General features: G+C 37.2%; 1 pseudogene; it reads left to right on the top strand.

Moving 5' to 3' along the window:
• Window positions 1–540: 540 nt before the first annotated feature.
• Window positions 541–1404, top strand: LOC142858114 (large ribosomal subunit protein uL10-like; annotated as a pseudogene).
• Window positions 1405–20483: the final 19079 nt, after the last annotated feature.

The following is a 20483-nucleotide window of genomic DNA, read 5'->3' as shown; positions in this document are numbered from 1 at the left end:
ATGATTGACAGAATACAGACAATTCTCCCAGACCAAATTGTTTTTGATTGTAATTTGAACAAAGTAATTTTAAAGATTCTCTGTGTCATTATGTCATGAATGCAGGTAGAGATGCCCAAATATATTTCAGATCCAATGACTTTTCCAGTGGTGTGTCCATATACTGTTTCTTTTCTGGTGCTTCAAGGTTGTTTGCTGGGCTCTATTCCAATATAACAGAAATTCCTTACTGGGCAGGTCCCTTAAGAGCCATAAAAAAGGTATCTACTGTAGAAGGTATCTTTGTTCTTCCCCTTGCCTTACTCATTCCAATCACTCTTTAACTGTGCAATGACAAGCTTTGAGGCTCTGTAGTCCTCTATCAGTAGAACTGCTTTTACAAATTCATAGTTCTCTTTTTTTGTTTTTAATGTATGTAACTGCCAATCCATTTCAGGATGTGTTAGTCTTAAAAAATCCTAATAACTCCCTTTCTCGCCTGGTATCTCATTAGAAAGACAATGTCTTTAAACCCTGTGTGGCAACCCCTAATGTACCACCATGATACCCACAGAAGACAAGGCAACATGGAAGTCCTTCTACTTCCTTAAAATCATATTACTTCTGATAATTAGCCTAAACACATCATCGCAGGAACAGACAAGGTAGGATCTACGTAGATGCAGCAGATTCACATATCCCTGTGAGGGAAGGCTGTGATATGGATGGGCAAGTATAACCCATCTGGAAAACATCCCAGCTTGGGATAAACTGTTGCATCATATTCAGAGAAATGTGGGCTTTGTGTTCACTAAGAGGTCCTCTCTGAGATTAGAGACATGCTGCTGGCCAATCAGGTATTAGTTGTGGCCCATGCTGTTGCCATCACCCTGGGTTAAGCCATTGTGCCAGCCAAGAACATAGAATAGACTTATTTCTTTTGGGTTTTAGATGTCATCATTAAAATATCTAGAGGTGCCATTAAAATTCTGAGTGATGTGCCGCTGATAAAAACTGGAGACAGAGTAAGAGCTAGTGAAGCCACACTGTTGGACATGATGAGCATTTCCCCTTCTCCATTGGGTTGATCATGCAGCAGGTGTTTGGCAATGGCAGCATTTACAACCCAGAGGAGCTTGACATTGCAGAGTAGATTCGGTATTCTCACTTCCTAGAGGATATCCTAAATGTTACCAGTGTTTGCAAATTGGTTTCCTGACTGTTGCCTTGATGGCCCACTCTTTTACCAATGGGTCCAAGAGGGTCCTGGCTTTGCCTGTGGAGACTGAGTACATATTCCCACTTTCTGAAAAGGTCAAGGTCTTCTTGGCTAACCCATCTACATTCGTAACTGCTGCCCCTGTGGCTGCTATCACCACCATTGCTTCTGTTGCTACTACAGCCCCAGACAAAGTCTCTGACTAATCCACTCAGAGCAACCAGCTCAGTCAGCTTGGTGCTCCTCTGTTGAGAGAACACCTTACTGGTGCCCGACACCTTTTATTTAAACATGGTAAGAAGTTCTGCTAAAATCTGTTTTGTGAGGTTGTCCCTTTTAAACTGGCAAAACCTACCAGCTGTCAAACTGCATCAGATTTCTTGAGAAGGATAAAATTTCACCTGAGTTAGTGATTTAAAAAAAAAAGAATGACAGAGAACTTACTTGTTTGGCTACTTAGAGAGCCATTACCTAGGGTCCTCTATCATTGTTAACAGCAGGAACTTCAAGGCAGCCTTTGCCTTCTACTGTAGTGCAGAGCCTGTCAGGCTTTAGAAAGTTTTGTAGTTTAGGAATCTGTAAGAATACCAGCTTACCTTGTCCTGGGAAATGAGGTGGTCTTCCCCGGTGTCCTGTTGTCCACTTTTTGGAGATTTTCAGTAATTTAGACGAAAGGCAGTTTCCCCCAATGGTTAGCGCTTTCACATGAAGCAAATTATGGATGGACATTGTTCTTTGCCCATCTGTCTTCTGTCTTCTTTGGAAGAAATGGGGTTGTTACCAGGAGCCAACCTGTCTCTCTGTTATGAAAAGTCTTTAATAATTAAACATTTAAGTGCCATATTCCCCAGATCACTTAGCATTTGAAGGCTATCTACTGAATACATATAAGTTATGACTATAGTATAAGATCTGCCTGGAGAGCTGCAGTCAAGTTGAGAGGTTGTAGGAGAATGTTTTATCCAGAGTCCTCCAGCTTGACTGTACTGGTTTTAAATTAACAGGGCAGAGTTTTACTGGAGAGGGACAAAGAAGAAAAAATTGTTTGCATTAGGAGCTTAACGGTAAAACTGACAATAGTGAAGAACAGCTTACAGGAAAGGCTATGGGTTAGCTTTAGTTAATTTCAAATAGATCTTTATAAACTTATATTTTTATCATTATATAGAATATATTTTAGAGTAGAGTTGAATCATATATATATAGTATGTTGAAACTGATTTATCTATACATTTATCATCATTTAAAGTAATTACCAATTTAAAATATTTGAGACGATGACTGTTTTTAGTCTGGAAGGAGATACAATGACCATAGCTAATTAGGACTGCTTAAAACATTTTTTAATAGTAAGTACATGTACAAATATATGCAGTCATACAAATACATGCAGCTGAATTTAAGTTACATATAAAGTTAAATGAAAACTAAGCAAGAGAAATCTGGCATTTTATCTCTGACTGACATTTTATAATAAGCAGGCAGGGCATTTAAAGGAAGGGAGAGAAAAAGAAAGTGGAGACTTAAAGTCCCATAATTTTGGTAAGTAGAAGAGAACAGATCAGGAGCAGGTGGAACAGGGAGGTGGGTGGGGTCCCAGCAAGCAGAGAGAGCTGGCAGGCAACTGTGGTGGTCGACCATAGCAAACATGGCAGTTAGGTCATCTGATTATCCTTAGCTAAGATGGCACCTGAAATTCACGTGTTTGTGCTTTAAAAAGATGGTGACTGTGCATGCGTTGTAACCATTTCCATTTAACCATCCACTGGCAGAAGTTAGAAATGCATGTGGTTTTGTCAGCCTGTTTCCCACAGGTGAGGCAGAAATATAGATGACTGGAAAAATTTATTCTCCAGCTTGTCAACCAAGAGAGTAGGGGCCAAGGCTGTAAGACCAAAGGGACTCAAGAGTCCAAAAAGGCAGGCAGCCAAGAGGGGAACAGTATCCCAAAAAGAACCCATAGATCCAAGAAAGGAAGGCATTGCTCATGCTGTGCTAGGGCCCTGAGCCCTAAAAATCCAATGCACCACTCAGTGAGTGAAGTGCAAGGGCCACGTCCAAAACCCTTGGTCTTGGGAAGTGCTGGATGCGATTGTCCACGAGGAGGGCATCTTACCAATCCTAGCCGGTGCTGGTGTTGTGTGGAGTATTGCAGCAGATGGCTAATTGGAAATTATTGTCAGTTTGGTTCCAGGATCTCTTCATGCCTCAGGCTGTTTGCCAGGGCGCAGGAGGGAGCATGGAGACAGTCTGGCCATTTTCAGGCACTAATGTTACAATTTACATTGCAAATGACCATACTAGGTCCCACTGTGGAGGGGGAGGTGGGGAATGGGGACAGAAAATGCCATGCAGAGAGAACTTGGGAGGTATGAAGTTTTATTTAGGAAGAAGTATTAGCAGGGTAGCAGCAGAGGAAGGGAGGTATATAGAGGCAGAGAAAGAGGTAGAGAGGAGAGAAGACTAGAGGGAAGAGCAGGAGAGGCTGTCTGTTCAGAACTGCAGAGAGGTTGGGGGAGATCAGGGAATTTGCCTCAGTGGGCAGAGAGACACTGGGAGTGGGTAGGCTTTGTCTATTAAAGGGACAGGGTACTGACAGGGAAGGCTGCCATAATCATAGCAGTAGTCATAGTTATCACCAGGGTTTAATTTTTGATTATGAACAATCTAATTGATCTGTGTTATAAACTTGTTATAATCTTGATTTTCATAGGCCTGTCAGCTGACAGGTCCAAAACTTTTTATATGTTCATTATCCATTTTATTTAATATTTTGAAAAATATTCTTTTAGATCATTTATTTTTATATGGACCATTTGTTTTGCTTTGTTTTCTTTATTGAGTTTTGGACATATTATGGGCATTTGTCTTGTTACATCAATAGCTAGGAAGAATTTTCTCCAATTATGTATGTGGTTTCTTCACTTTTCTGAATACTTTGGTAAAAATAATTTTTAAATTATTTATCATCATTTTGTTCACAAGTAAAGTATATATGTCTGCAGATGTTCATATGTATGTGTATTGGGTGCAGAAGTATGTATGCCCTTCTGTGCCAACGAGTTTGGAAGAATGAAGTCAATGTCATGGTTTTTTCTTTTCAGTCTCTCCTCACTTTGCTTTTTAAGTCAGTGTTTCTCATTGATGCTAATTTTTAGTAATTGACCAGACTGACTGGCTACCATGTCCAGGAGTTCCCATGTTTCCTATTTCCCAGCACTGGAATTATAGTCAGTCCCCAACATTTTACATGGTTGTTGGCAATGCAAACACAGGTGCATGTATTTGTATGCCAACCGTTTTTCTATTTAGTCCTCTCCTCAGCAAATAATTCAAGTACACCCCATTTGTTTACTTTGGTTTTTTTTTCTTATGCATTTTAAATCTTTTCCACAAAATCATTGCCTGGGTCTTTATCTTGAAATATTTCACCTACATTTTCCTCTAGTAGACGAATACTTTCAAGGCTTTAATCCATTTTGAGTTCAATGTTTTGCAAAGTGAAAAAAAAATACTCTTCACCATTCATTTTCTTTGGACAAATGTTTGACGATGTGTCCTATTTTCAGGGTATTTTTTTTTTCTCAGTTGGGAATAAAATGTCTGTAACTGCCGGATCTTAGTTTCCGATCCTGTACTCTAGTCCATTAAATCACATCTCTGATTTAATGTGAATATTAAAAACTGTTTTTATTCTCTTATCTTCATGGTTTATTGTCAGAAACAAACTTCAACAAAGATATCACTTTGGTAAGGACATGGGGATTAGAAAATTAAGTAAAGAAAATTAAGAAGTGAACAGAAAACATAGGATAGTATCAGGAGGGAGTTCCAGTGAATACTGAAAATTGCCCAGGTTACATTTCCAGTTGCTTAAATACCCTGACTCCAAAAGGTAGGAATAAGATAAAAACTGCAATAGCACAATGCAAGGAAATAACAGATCAGTTGAGGAATTATGAGTTACATGCTTAGTTAAACATTTTGTTGCCCAAACAAGACAAGTAACATACAGATCCTAAACCAATTTAGAGAATATCTCACCTTCTTTTATTTATGTGTCTGACCGAATATTCATTGACTATCAGCACATTTCAAATGCATTAGCTTAAAAGACTGTTAGCTTTTGCCAACCCAAAAGGCAAGAAGGTCGTAAAACAACATCTCAAATATATAACAGAGATCCATAAGGTTCACTGTAACCTTTTGTGCTCACAAACTATTGGCAGATGCACTTATTTTTGACCATCATTTATTCTGGGACTGTGAAAATTTGTATAACCAGTTCCACACTGGGACACATCATTGAACACAAACAAGATGCATGTTTTTGTGCAATGATCAGACCTATTTGGCTCAGAAATTGTTTCATTCCCATTGAGACATATATTATATAAAACCTCCTTTAATTAAGCAGGGAGAATATTTTACTTTTTGCTAATTCTTATGGTTTGACTTCATTTGTTTGTGCCCCTTAGGTTACTAACTCTATTTTTTAACAAGGCAATTACATCTATTTTAGCAATTTCTAACTTCTCTCATTGTGAATGCATCAAGATTAACATTTTAATGGCAGCTTCTTCAGAGGTAGGTTTTCTGAAGTGCTAGATGTTATGGTTATTGATTATTTTTGTACTAACCCCTGTGAAGATTTTATATTCTGTATCTCTATCTCTTATTTTGAGAAATGTTTACTCTCTGTACTTCAAGAACCTGCTATGGTAGTAGATTTACATTTATTTTTTAGTGTTATTGTAAAATAAAAATGCATTTCCATTTGGTAGTCTTTAAAAACTTTTCCTTTTGATTGACATTTTTTTCCTTAAAGATTTTGAAAGGGTCAAGATTTACTGCTCTGAAACTTTATGCCTTGTGCTCCAAGATTTGTATTAACACAATGCAAATTTTAACATTTTTTGGGGGTGTGTGTTTATGTAACTGTGGTTGTTTAGTGACCCAGAATTCTGGAATAGTCTACCAGGAAGACCAAGTTCAAGTATTGCTGTCTGCAAGACCAACCTCTAGCAGCAAAGGGTATAAATTTCTATCTGAGGTAGTTTAGGGTAGAAGACACTTTCTTGATGGTTTCCTTATTTATTCTCTGTTCTCTCTTGTCCTTTCTCTAGTGTACACTTTAATTGTTTCCAACTTATATATGCCAACAAAGTTTTTCAGGCAATATAGGAATTACAATGTGGTTACTGTCTGTTTTTCAAGTGAATGATTACAATGAATACAAAACAAAGAGTAAAAAAAAAAGCTAGCCTATTTTCCATATCTCTTACATGATTAAACATTTTACATATTACAGATGCAAAACAAATATCCAAAATTCATATAGGCTAATACCAAAGCAGCTTGTTAAAGATTAACTGTTTGGGCAAGCAAAGTGTTCTTGTCAGATTTTTATTGACAGGTTAAATTTTGCTGTTACAAAGAAAGGGCCAATTACTTTTTTACTTATCCTGAAAGGTAATCTTATAAGGAATTTTAAAGAAATTACAACCCTAAATTTTTATATATGAAAAAGGATCAGTCATATATATATATCAAGAGATTGAGAGTAAAAATTGGTATGGGGAATTAATAATCATCTTTGGTTATTAACCATACCTATCAAGGAAAGCTAGCAATAGTCAGGTCATTTTGTATTTTTGATTCTAGACTTATGAGTCAGACTGTTCAGCTATGTGTCCTTGTGAACTTTAGATTGTTCTCTGGGGATATTTATTTTAAAAGTATTCACAAGCCATCTGGTCTACCTGAAGCTATTTTTGAAGGTTTGTATTAGCATTGTATTAGCTTGTACATGAATGCCTCTTTTCAACATTAAGAGAATTAGAGACAGCCTAGCTCCTGGACTCAGATGCTTTTCTTTTAATCATTAACCTGAGTACCTACTAAGTTGGAACTCATAGGTCTTAATTGTGAAACATACCCATGTATTTATTTTTATTCATCAAATTTTTTACAAACTATCATTTTTATTATCAAATTAGACAGTACACCTTTGGGAGGAGTCCTCTTCTTGACAATCCAGTTAAAAATGCCCAATAGAACAGGATGCTTGAAGAGGTAAATACACAATATTGGAGACAATGGAAAACTCCCCACATCCACTCACACCATGCTATATAACAGAGGAAGAACTGCAGCAAACATGTCAAGACACAGAAGAAGCAAAAGAGAGTCTGGAGTCTGCAGTTCTGTGTCCTTGCCAGTACAAGATTGGCCCATTAGAGTTTCCTTATCGTGGGCTGAAACCTGAAACTTCAATTGCTCCTCGCTGCTCTTCTGGCATAGCCAATGGCATTCTAGCAAACAAAATTTACTGAAAAAGGCTGATACATCCTGGAGGTGAGTGGTGCCAGGATCGAGCCTCATCCCCATGACAGACAGCAAGCATTTTAAAGGGAAAAAAAAAAACAGCAAGGGAGCAATGCTACAACTTCAACCAATCAAAACAGAACATGGGGAGACATGATTAGGGACTGGCCAGGGTGGTGAATTAGGGAGCCTTTGGGGTTTCTAGTTCTGTCCTTACTAAGTGTCAATCAACCAGGGGAGAGTAGAATTTTGTGGTTAAATATTGCAGTTTAAGATTAGGCCATTTCCTAGACATCTGAGGTAAAATATTTTTTGAGTGGGAATAGTTCTCTCCCTCTATTGAAATCATGGCATAATTGAAAATGGAGTGCCTGTCGCTAAAATGAACTCAACAGGTTGAGTAGTTAGAGGTTGACTGTGGGCTTCTTCTGCAATCACTTCCACCTTAATTTTAAAGACAGGGTCTATTACTGAACCTAAAATTCACCCTTTGGCTAAACGGCCTAGACAATGAACCTCACATATCCTCCTATGTCGACTCTTCAGCTCTGAGTTTCAGGTGCCACAACAATATCTAGACCTTAATTTGAATGCTAGATGTCATATTTCAAAGCCTTGTACAGCCATGGCAAACACTTTCCCAACTGATGCATTGTCCCAGTTCCTAATCTGATCATTTTTAAATTGGCACTGTAACAAGCCAAAATTCTTCCCTACTCTGTATAATTTTCAAAAGTGAATGAATGTTAAAAGGTGTCTTCTGCACTCAGGTAGCTGGTAATAGTTTGTACGCAGCAGAATTGCATGAGTATTTATCCAGTGTTATTGTTTGTGCCAAATAGCCCGATGTCCTCTTGAGGGGAGGATTATCCAAACTGATTTTCTGATCCTAAAAATATATTAACTTTAAATTATCGTGACATTTTTAGACTATGTAGTTTATACGTTTTGGGTAAATAGTTTTATATTATTTGTCTTAAAAAGAGGAGAACAACGCTCTATGATTTATCACACTGTGTTCTTGTTTCTCAATAGGACACACATATATTAGAGTAAGAACTATTGCTTTTGCCAATCTATAGCTAAAGAAGCAGAGGACTAACCAGGCAAAGTAAATAGGGCAAATCACTAAAACACTCTTGTACACCTTGAGCAAAACATGGCAAAAGTAGATTTGGCATGTTCTGCAGTTTGTTACAGAAACTGCACATTTGACTATGGACAGTAGGGTCTTATAAGTTTTGTGATGCTCAGAAGTATTCTGGGATCATCTGGCCAAAATGTTCTCTTTCTATAGGATCATGTTCAACAGAATATGAAGATTAAATGCAAGTGATAAAAGTTTCTGTTTTCACGTGACTGTGGAGGCTGCATGGACAAGCTGTACATTTTCTTGACCTAACCAATATTGACTACTTTGCACTAGACTGGCACCTGTAGATCATGGTAATGGTCTTTTACTGGGGTTTCTGAGGACAAAAAGAAAAATAAACAAGTATATTTGACCTGCTTTTATACGAATATACTGGCAAGTCTTCCTCTCTCTGTCTCCCTCTGTGTGTGTATGCGTGTGTGTGTGTACATGCGTGTGTGTTATAGCGTTTGGCATGTTCATAGTACAGGTGCCATTTTGTAGGTGTATTTACATGTGGAGAACAGAAAGAAATCTGGGAATCATATCTCTGATGCCATCCAATCTTTTTGTCTGTTTGTTTGTTTAATTAATTTTATTTTTTGATTTGATAGTTTTCCTCTTTGGTCAGAACTCACCTGTATTCAAGAGGCTAGACTGGCTGGGCAGTAAGTTTTGGGTAACTGTGTGTTTGTGTCTCTTCAGTGTTTATGTTCCAGAAGAGGGCCACCACACTGAACATTTTCTAAAGTGGACTGTTGGAGTAAAATTCAGGTTTTAGCTCTTCCAAGCCAATAAATTTGTTTACTGATTGATCCATTACCTCAGCCCTATGATAGAATTTTATGAAAGAAAGTAGTTGTGTTATTATTGGCTTGTCATGGTGGCCCCCAATGGCCATGGTAAGAGATCTGAGTAGAACACTTTACAGTTTGCTGTGCTTAAAAGTCACAGTCAGAAAAAAAGGGGGGGAGGGGTAATTATACTTAGTGGTATCAGTAGCTAATATTTTGAAAGACAAAATGAATTCATTAACAGTTAAGAAATTGAAATTAGGAATGTTTAAAGAAGAGCTGCATGTAGATTCGTCTGAATGGACATAGTAGGAAACAATTTTGGAGTCATAGGAGTGCTCAATGGAGAGGAAATAAAGATGAGTAAACTGTTAATATTCATGGGCATAGGATGAAATGTGCTGTGACTATCAACTTATCTGTTCCTTGTTATATTAAGTCATGAGCAAAGTAGCATGACACTGGCCTTGGAAGTTTTGCATGAATTAATCAACATCACTAAGCTCTTCTCAAACTGCCAATGGCCCCCAAGATAGCATCATTTCACTGGAAATTTGCAGAAAGGCATCCAAGGGAGGAGTAATGGAATAGATTCTCCGAATACAGATTTGCCTTTCCTATTAGTCATGCTTTTGCACAAATCACCATCTGTGATACTTACTCATTATCATGTTACTTCACATCACATTGAATTTTAGTGAGTGATTTGTGTTAGAACAAATCATGTGTGGAAATAGACTTACAGTGATAGATCTGAGTGATCTTACCATTTCCCGTTCTAGCCTAAAAGAACAATGGCATGGCTTGTAAAGGGTTTGATTTTACTGCCAGCTGAGTGGCAGTACCTTGACAGGCTGTGATAATGTCTTCCTGGCTCAAGGAAAAATCATGAGTTATAACTCAAGGTCATGTGTGACATAATTCCACTGAATGATAGGACTCAGGTAATGAATCGAGGTGTGACTACCTCCAGTGGTTAATCCTGGTCAGTATTTGATCGCTTTCATCCATTTGAACTTTTCTTCTTCCTAGTTACATACCTTGGTTTTATTGACTTAGGAGTTTTAGTTTTTAAGAAGAATGTTTCTTAACCTTGAGACATGAAAAAAATTTTAAAGAAAAAAATTAAGTAAAGGAAAAAAATATATCTTTCAGAGGAAATTGAAAATAACTACAGAAATAATAAGAACTAAAGAAGAGAGGGACACAGAAGAGGAGGAAAGGAGCTCACAGAGGCTGGACCAATGGCCAGTGAGCCTGTATGGGACATGGCATAGGCCCTCTACATGTGTGTGACAGTTGTGTTCTTTGGTCTATTTGTGGTACCCCTTGCTTTGTGGGCTACCCTTCTGTACACTGTGAATATGTATTCCTCCCATTGGTTAATAAAGAACCCACTAAGGCCTATGGCAAGACAGAATAGAGTTAGACAGGAAAGACAAACTGAATACAGTTGGAAAGAAAGGTGGGGTCAGGAGAGATGCCAGCAAGTTGCTTATAGAAGAGGATGCCAGACCACTTAAGTTAATGTGAAGACCATGTGATGATATACAGACTATTAGAAATGCGTTAATTTACAAGTGAGAGCTTGCCAGTAATAACCTAAGCCATTGACCAAGCAATTATATTTAATATTTCCCTCTGAGTGATTATTTCATAAGCAGCTGTGGGGAGTGATGGGTAGGAAAGAAACCAGTCCAGTGGGACCAGACAAGACAGATAGAAAAACCAACTGCATCTAGCCATGAGAGTGAGTCCGTCCCTAACATTTTAGCAGGGTTTTGGGAACCTATTCCTCATACTGGGTTACCTTGTCCAGCCCTAATACAAGGGGAGGAGATAAATCCTACAGGAACTTGATATGCCATGCTTTGTTAATACCCATGGATGGCCTGTCCCTTTCTGAACCAAACAGAAGGGGAGTGGATAGGGAGTGGGAAGATGTGGGAGGAGGGAATGAAAGGAGAGGAGGAATGGGAATCTGCTACTAGAATGTTTAATAAAAGAATAAAATTATTTAATAATAAAAACACCTATATAAACAGAGTTTAGGAATAAATAAAAAAAATCTGAGGCAACAAACATTGGGCAAAAGACACAAAAGCCTGAGGATTAACTTTTCTTTCCAATTCTCACATGGACTAGTCATTATCAGGCCAAGCACCCTTAAATTTTAAATATTTTTTTCATAACTTCTACTAGGTAGAGGGTAATTAAAATAATTTGAAACAAAAATTGCATCTATAATGAACACATATACACATTTCATATGTTATTAGTTGTTTAAACAATACAGCAGAACAACTTTTTAAATATTTGATCTTCATTTTTTCTGAAAATAAATTCTTCTTTCATATAATACATCCCAACCACGTTTTCCACTCCCTCCATGTTTTCTAGCTCCCTGCAATGTCCACTCTTCCCTAGATAAATTCTCCTTCATTTTTCCTTCAGAAAAGAGCATGCCTCTCAAAAACAACAAACATATGCACATAAACAAAAACATACACAAACACATAAACAAAAAACCCCACAACATATAATAAGACAAGGCAAAAGTTCTCATATTGAGGCTCGGCAAGGTAATCCACTAGAAGGAAGAGTCTCAAAAGCAAACAAACGAGTTAGAGATACACACACCCTCACTCTTAAAAGTTCCACAAAAATCACCAAACTCAGAGCCATGACATATATTCAGAGGACCTGGTAGAGACCCTTGAGAGCCTGGGCTTAATTTTTTAGTCTCCATAAATCCTCCTTTGTTGATTAAGTGGGCCATGTTCTGGTGTTCTCTATTTCCTCTCACTCCTACCATCTTTTCTCCCCTTCTTCTGTAGGGTTCCATATAGCTGCAAGAGAAGAGACTTGATGACCACTTCTAATTTAGCCTCCTCACATAATGTCTGGATGTTGTATGACCCTCCATTGACCCAATACATTCTTGCAGGCAGGACAGATTGTAGGTCTATGGTTTTCTGGATGAATTGATGTCTAGGATTCTCTTCATAGCCTTCAGAGTACCTTCCTACACACACACACACACACACACACACACACACACACACACACACACACAAAACAAAAAAACAATTAGTTTATAAGGATGAAGTCTCCATGAAGCCACAAGATCAACCTTTCTACAACCAATGACCTGTTTGAATGTTTTAGTAAGGAAAGGAACCCAGACTTTAGACAGCAAATTTTGTCCTAGCATTAACATGAGTTGTTTTGGGATTACATAGGAAACTCCCTGGCCAGCAATTCAAACTAATGAAACTCCCTGTCATCACTGGAAGCCTTGCTTGGCTACAGAAGATGGATGCTTCAGACTTTGTATCCCTGTTATATGAAGTCATTAATAGGGTCACCCTCGTAGATTCCAGGAAGTTTCCACTACTCTCATTTTCCACACCAGCCCAAGGGTCCTCAAATTCCAGCTGTTTCTCCCCACAATTTCTCCTGATCCCTGGTCCCTCCTGCTTCTGTGCCCTCCTTCCCCCAGTCTCCCTGAAAAATCTGTTCTATTCCTTTCCCAGGCAGATTCATGTGTGTACCCTAAATCCATCTGCTTTTCTTAATCTCTCTGGGTCCTTATATATTTAAGAGATAATATACATTCACAAAAGAACACAATGGCATATTTTTCATTCTGTGTATGGGTGATCTCACTTAGAAATATTTTCTTTTCTATTTCCCACCAATTGACTGTAATTTTCATTATGTCATTTTTTCTAACTGCTGAGTAAATACTACACTGTGTAAGTGTATATTTTTTTATCCATTGTTTGGTTGAGTTGTATCTAGGTTGCTTCCAGCTTATGGCTATTATGAATAAAACCATGGGAACATAGTTGAGCAAGTGTCCTTATGGTAGGATAGAGAATGCTTTGAGTAAATGCCCAAGAGTGGTATAACTATGTCTTGAGGTAGATCAATTCCCACTTTTATGAGGACTTTACATATTGATTTCTCCAGTGAATATATAAGTTTTCCTTCCCACCTAGCATGGAGGAGTATTCCCCTCGCTCCACATAAAAAAGCTTCAGAAAAAGAACACAGTAATTTGGTCATAGCAGTAGTTGATAGAAAAGGGAAAAAAAATCAACTGACATCAAAATATTAAAAAAAAATCAAGAAACTAGATACAATAAAACCAAATAATCTAATTAACAATGGAGTATAGATCCAAAGAGAGAATTCTCAATAGCGGAATCTCTACTGGCTGAGAAACACTTTTTGATTCTGTCTCAGTTCCCTGAAACTTAGGTGCAAGAGTTGTATTCTTGATGTATCCAGTGGGGCTGTAATCTCCACCATTCTTCTGAATTTTGAGCAGATGTGGTTTTCTGTGGTGGTCTCTATATGCTTCAGAGAGAAGTTTCTTATAGCGTGGATGAGAGCTACAGTTTTCTATGGGTATAACAATATGTTTTAGAATTTAGTAAGACATTTTGCTGATCTAGGTTTTCCTCTAAGATCCATGATCTCATGAGCCCTAAGTAATGTGCGAGATGTGCAGTACCAGGACTGATTTCCTTCCTGTTGAGTGTAATTAAGTGTTAATTAGAGAGCTATTTGTTATTGCGAAGACATAAGTGGCATCTTTAGGGATATCTTTCACGGTTTTTCATTGTTGTTCATAGGCATCACAGTTAGATAGGATTGTTGATTGCTTCCATGTTTTGGAACTTTCACAGTACCTTCTGCTACTAGAAGAGCTAATTCTCAGGAAGAAGTCTTTCATGTTAGAGCAGACCCAGTTGCCAACTTCCAAGTCCTATGTATAGTAAATATTGTTTCAGGGAACAGATAATGATGATTTTGCCATCCAATAAATATTTGTATGCTTATTATAATTTTCTGAGTGTAAAATTTATATAGCTACTACACAAATTAGTTTTATCATCACACTTTGAAGAGTATCACCTGTATAACGTTACATTTGTAATTTTTCCTTTTCAACATGTCAGTTTCTTGACAACTACTTCTCATAAAGAATATTTTAAGTTCACTCAGTGACAATTTTATACATTTATGCAGCGTATCCTCATCATATCCATTCTCTAATTCCCTTTCCCAGCCCAGGTGCACCAACACATCCCTGTCTCACCTTCACAGCCTTTTTAGTTTTATAGCTTACTAAATTCAATTACTGTTGTCACCAAGAACATAGCTATAGGACATTCTGCTGGGAAATGAATTAACAACTGGCAGTCATGCTTTTAAAGAAAAACCACTCCCTCTCTGACAACAAATATCAACTGACACTAACTCCCAATATAAGAATGAGATTTCATAAAGTCATCTCCATTAGTGTGAGGATTTTGTCTGACTTGAATATTTGGAGTTCTCATGTAGATAAGCATACCTGCAAGATTATTGCTGCAATAACTGTGGAATATCTAGAAGACAGCATTACTCAGCACTTCTTTTCACCCTCTGATTCTTCCATTCTTTCTATACCATCTTCTGAAATGTTCCCTGAGCCCCGAGGACTGGATATAAATGTATGGTTTATGATTTAAGACTGTGTACTCAACAGTTACCTATTCTTAGCATACTGAACAGTTACGAATTTCTCTATTGTCACCCACTGTAAAAAAAAGATGTTCATGAGACAAAAGTGGATAACAGCACTAATTTAAAGGCATTTACATAAATTAAACTAATTTAAGGATATTTACATATTGGATAGTAGCAGCTTGAAATATGCTTATATAGCAAAACAACATGAGTAGTCTCCTCAGCAACGGACATTTGACTAAGGTTACAATACCAGGCATGGGTTCTTTCCCATACAACAGACCTTGAATTCAATCAGAATGTGACTACACCATAAAAGCATACCTGCATTTCATTAGGAGTAACATGTTACCTAGAAGGTCATGATTGTTGCATACAGAGTCCACCACTAGGAAAAATTATGAAGGACTTTTCTCCTTCATAAGATTTGCACAGTATATTTCAACACTTATGGAATCTAGTCTTACGGGGAAAAGTGTCAAGGCCAGTTCTACTTGGAGATCTCTATGTCCTGCAAACTGTGTGTGGTGTGAAGACTTTTGATGACTGAGTAAAAGATTGAGTCTGACATGTAGTGCTAATCATGTTGCCCAAATTTATAACCCACAATATAAGTTATATAAAGAAGGAAAGAAAGATAGCCACATAGTCTATGAGTCTTTGCATTACATAGATTTGGTATTTTTATACTCATTCAGGATGTAATAAACTCAAGAATAGTTAATTTCTTTGTTTCTTCAATTTTTCTCTGGCTTTTCCCTCAGCTCAAGGATTATTACTGTTGAAAGAAATACTTGTTCCAATTTTATTGATTCATAGCCATAAAATATAAGTCCAAGCGTCTCATCCATCTTTGATTCTGTGTTTCTGTATTTCCAAAAATATCTCATCCAGAGTTAATAGAAATCACTCAGGAGAACTGCTGGAATATAGATTTCTAGAACTTACCATGCTATGATTGGCTGTCTTGTATTCTTTGCCTCCAGTAAAATAGAAAGCTTGTCTAGATGAAGAACAGCTCTTCTGCGTTTTCTGACCTAAGACACAAAACATTCAGACCCAGGGTTTATTTTGGTAGATACAGAGACTTATAGTCTCATGCCTTGATAAACAGAAGTTTAAAGCTTTAAACTTTAGAATCTAGGAACTTTCAGCTATAGCTGCTCTTGGTTGAGTCTTATTACCTTTGTCTAATTTGGACTCAGTAACAACTAACAGTATTTATAATAAGTGATCAGAGGAAGCTACAGTTACAACTCTCTAGTTTTGGGTGTTAGAACATGACTTCTAAGAGTAGTCAGTGTTATATCTTTGGAGACTCAAGTCTCAACCCTAAATTTAACAGCAAATAATGTTGGTGTTCTTGGGTGCTATTGACTTTGTCATGGCTCTTAGGGCTTGGCAGCTTTCTAGAGCTCTTTAAATGACTGAAGTCACGAATATGTCATCTTTTGGCTCTTAACAGCCTACTTGTTTATCTCCTTCCCCACTGTTATCTGCTGCACTTTTAGATTCCATCTTCTCAATCTTATTCACAGGCTGAAAATCTTCAGTTGCCTTCTGTGAGGGTACATGATGCCATTGACACCATCATCTGTCAATGCTGTCTTCTTTCTGTGAGTAGCAAGTCCCAGTCTCCTAATGCTCTCCCAAGAATTCAAAAGAGATCATTCCATAAAAAAAAAACCTTTGATTGGGCCTAATAGCATGAGGCAGCACAAAATATCTCCTGAATGACTCCCACAGTAAGGCACAGAAGCCTATTATTATACCGTCAAGGACATGACATGGGTATGAAATGTGAATGTAATATCGGAATTGACACTAATTTACTTTTACTTTTCAGATAAACCAGTTACAATCCTTAAATAACTAAAACAAACACTCCATATCACTCCACTCAGACATTTTGCTAAACCTCTGGAAGAAATGTGACTGTATCCATCTGCCAATTCCAAATATGATTTGCTCGGCCAAGCAGATTTCAAAGTTCTTCTTGGAAGTAGGCACAGGTTGTCTGTAGAAGTGGTAACAAGAACAAAACATTTTAGGGCAAAAAACATAGTTTCAGTTGTCATGAGCCTCATAGTGGGACTTAAGAGTGCCTTAGAGTGGTAGTGAAAAATTTAGAGCTGGCAAGATGCTTTGGTGGCAATCTGGCCATCTGATTAGGAGTGACACAGCAGGTAACTCCCAAGTGAGGCAACAAAGCATGAGAAGTGATCTGGAAACTTCCATTCAGGAGATTATGTGATCTTTTTCCAAGACTGAAACTTACTCAGAAGAAACAAATAAGTATTTATATCAAGACACTAAAGACAGGATCACACCATAATTTGACAACGTATTGTTTTCACAATAAGAACTATGCTTTTCATCCTGCCAAATGTCACTAAAGAAGGTTTGGTCCCTCTATCCTTTCAGTCTCAGAACCTAGGGTTCTTAGGAATCTGAAGTTCTTGATGCTAAGCAAATTTGATAATGGCACCTTTCTGTTGTTGTGCAGATACACTTTGAACAAAAACAACTTGGGTAAAGAATAGTTTAATTCAGCTTTTAAATTTTCAGGTTACAGTTTATTATTGAGTGAATTCAAAACAGGAACTCAAGGTGGGAACTTCAAAATTGCCGTGCTTGTTATTCTTTGGTACTTCATTTGAACAATGTGAACTTGCTTTACAGCCAGAGAAATAGAGCTGAAATGATAGGTAGTTTTATACTCACCTACCTGTCTTATATAGTTTGGGAAAGCCTGCTTTGAGAATGGTACAAGAAAAAGTGGGCTAAGACCTCCTACATCAATTGAGAATCAATACAATCTAGCACAGTCATGTCCTCAGATGAGTTGGATTGAAGTAATTCCTCAAATGAGATTTTTTCCCCAGTTGATTTCTAGGTTGTGTCAACTTGAGAGTTAAATTTAACCAGAAAAGCTATAAAAATAAAATTGTACAATTGTATCCCCAAAATTTCCACTGACATAAAAATGAGAGAAATGCAAACAAAAACAACGAAATACTTTTGCTTATTGACTAGGCATAGAAAAACTAGCATGTCTGTACATCAATTATTTATAAAGTTGAGGGAGTTCTTTAACACTGCTAGCTGTTAAGATTTTTATGACCGGTATTTATCATTTATCTTTTCTGTTGAGTACAGATTGATATATTACCGAGGCTTTGCCAAGAATTTTTGATATCTTTGCATTGATTTTTTTTTTTTTTGGTTTTTCGAGACAGGGTTTCTCTGTAGCTTTGGTGCCCGTCCCCGAACTAGCTCTTGTAGACCAGGCTGGCCTCGAACTCCCAGAGATCCGCCTGCCTCTGCCTCCCGAGTGCTGGGATTAGAGGCGTGCGCCACCACCGCCCAGCTTTGCATTGATTTTTGAATATTTGATTTCACAATTTAAGTCATATTAAGTTACACAGTGGGCAGAGCTACTAAAGTTCAATCAACACATTTCGATATAACGGTATGCTTTCTGGCAAAGATTGAAATGTCGACACTATCCGGGATTGTGACAAGCTAGTGAGGGCTCCACCCGTCATTTCTCATAGAACTCTTAAATCTTTTATCACGTTTTTGAAAGTTGAGTTCTATACCAAGTTTAGAGAGTTACTTCCTATTAAAATAGTCATTCAACTTCTATAAGTGAGATAATTTAAGCATCTAGAAGATATTTGTAAGTTATGATTTTATAAATGCTTATATTTATATATTAAGAATTTAAAGGATGGATTTTAGTCTGCTCTGCTATTTATATTTTTCATGATGACATTGGTATCTTTATAATACTGTTACTTTTCATTTTTCTTAAGAATTTACCTAGGTTAAGTGATGTATGAGATAACATATTGAGAATTCCATAATATTAAATTCTCTCAACCTTCATAACAATTGTGTTGAGGTTGTGCATTAAAGTAATTGCATGTTACTAACTGAGTCATGGAGATTTATGGTAAACTGCTCAAAGTAATGCTGGTACTAGTAGAGACTAAATTCACAACTGTATTTTGGCTCTGGAGTCTGAAGGTATAACTTTTATGCAGTATGTCATAGGAATAAGGAATCCTAGCACGGATAAAACTGATATCAATAAGAGCAATAACAGACAGGGAAGTCTAAACCAGGTATTCTCACTCCCACATCTGTAGTTTTATTATGGATGGAGATCAGGGTATACTTTTATATTTAAATTCAGCTTATCATTAGAAATAAGGATATTCCAGTCACTGTACTTATTATTGGATGATTTCATATAATATTTTATTACTTTAATATTTTTTAAATTATAAAGTTAGTATGCTAAACGTTACTGTTTTAGAGATAAGGAAATGATTTTAAAATGAGGTTAGCAATTTGCACAGGGTAATGAAATGCTATTCAGAAACATATTAACAGAGATGCTGATTTACTATAGAGTCAAATATATTAAATTGTTCAGTTCTGGGTTTAGGGGTCTAAACAAGTATAATATCACAAATTGAAATGCAAAATTCCTCTTTTGAACTCACAACTCCTTTTACATGATACATGAATAGATCACAAGCAAATTTGCTGTAATTTAAGATGTATGTGTTCAGTGGATCTTATTCCTTTCAAGATTTTTTCTACTGATCCAACAATCACGTTCGTAGTCCTTGCCATTCACTTTCTCATTTATTCATCAATATACAATTACTAAGGGCCTAGAATACCCAAGGAATTTTTAAGCACACGATGGGTCTGAGATGAACAAAAGAAAACGGACTCTGAAGCCATGGCACTTGCTCTGCCGTCAATGGTTTCAGGGTGAAGGCTGGTAAATAAATAACACCCGAAAGAGCAAGGTAATTTCAGAAAATGGTAGTTACCGCAAACTCAATCAAACGGGATCATGAAATGAAAGCTGCTGCAGCAATTTGAAAGGAAGTCTTTTAAGGAAACCATTTGACAGAGAACACAGACCCAAGAAAAGGAGCCAAGCACGTTCAGATCATTTCAGGGTACAGTAATTTGCCCTGTCAAACACAGTGGAAATATCTTCTCATTATTATCCTTTGATCTTTCTTATCCTGGGCTTCTTCGTCAACTTTTACTATAGTTTCCTAACTGATATTTCTAGCTTTATTCTCTCTGGCTCCTAGTTTAAAACAGTTCTCCTGAAAGCGTTATGATTTTGAAGCACACCTTCGGCCATTTCGCTCATCCACTGTAATGACCTCTTTGCATCCTCTCATTCTACACTAGCTCGCAAAAATTCTAAATTTTGCCATTATATCTTTTTCTGTTTTCATGATAATTCTCCAGCTACAGTTTCCAGTATTTGCTTTCCTGTAAGCAAACCTCATCCTCAATGATTTATTGAGTAACTCTCTTACTTAAAATCTTTTATTCTTCTCTTATACATTACATCCTGACCTCAGTTCTCTTCTTTCCACTACCCCCAGTCCTTCCCACCAATCCCCATTTTTCCCCAGATCAGCTCCTCTCCCTTTTTGAGAGAGAGAGAGAAAGAGAGAGAGAGAGA

This window comes from Microtus pennsylvanicus, chromosome 10 (genome assembly GCF_037038515.1).
Source record: "Microtus pennsylvanicus isolate mMicPen1 chromosome 10, mMicPen1.hap1, whole genome shotgun sequence".
Lineage (NCBI taxonomy): Eukaryota > Metazoa > Chordata > Mammalia > Rodentia > Cricetidae > Microtus > Microtus pennsylvanicus.
This window is presented reverse-complemented; position numbering and strand designations above follow the sequence as displayed.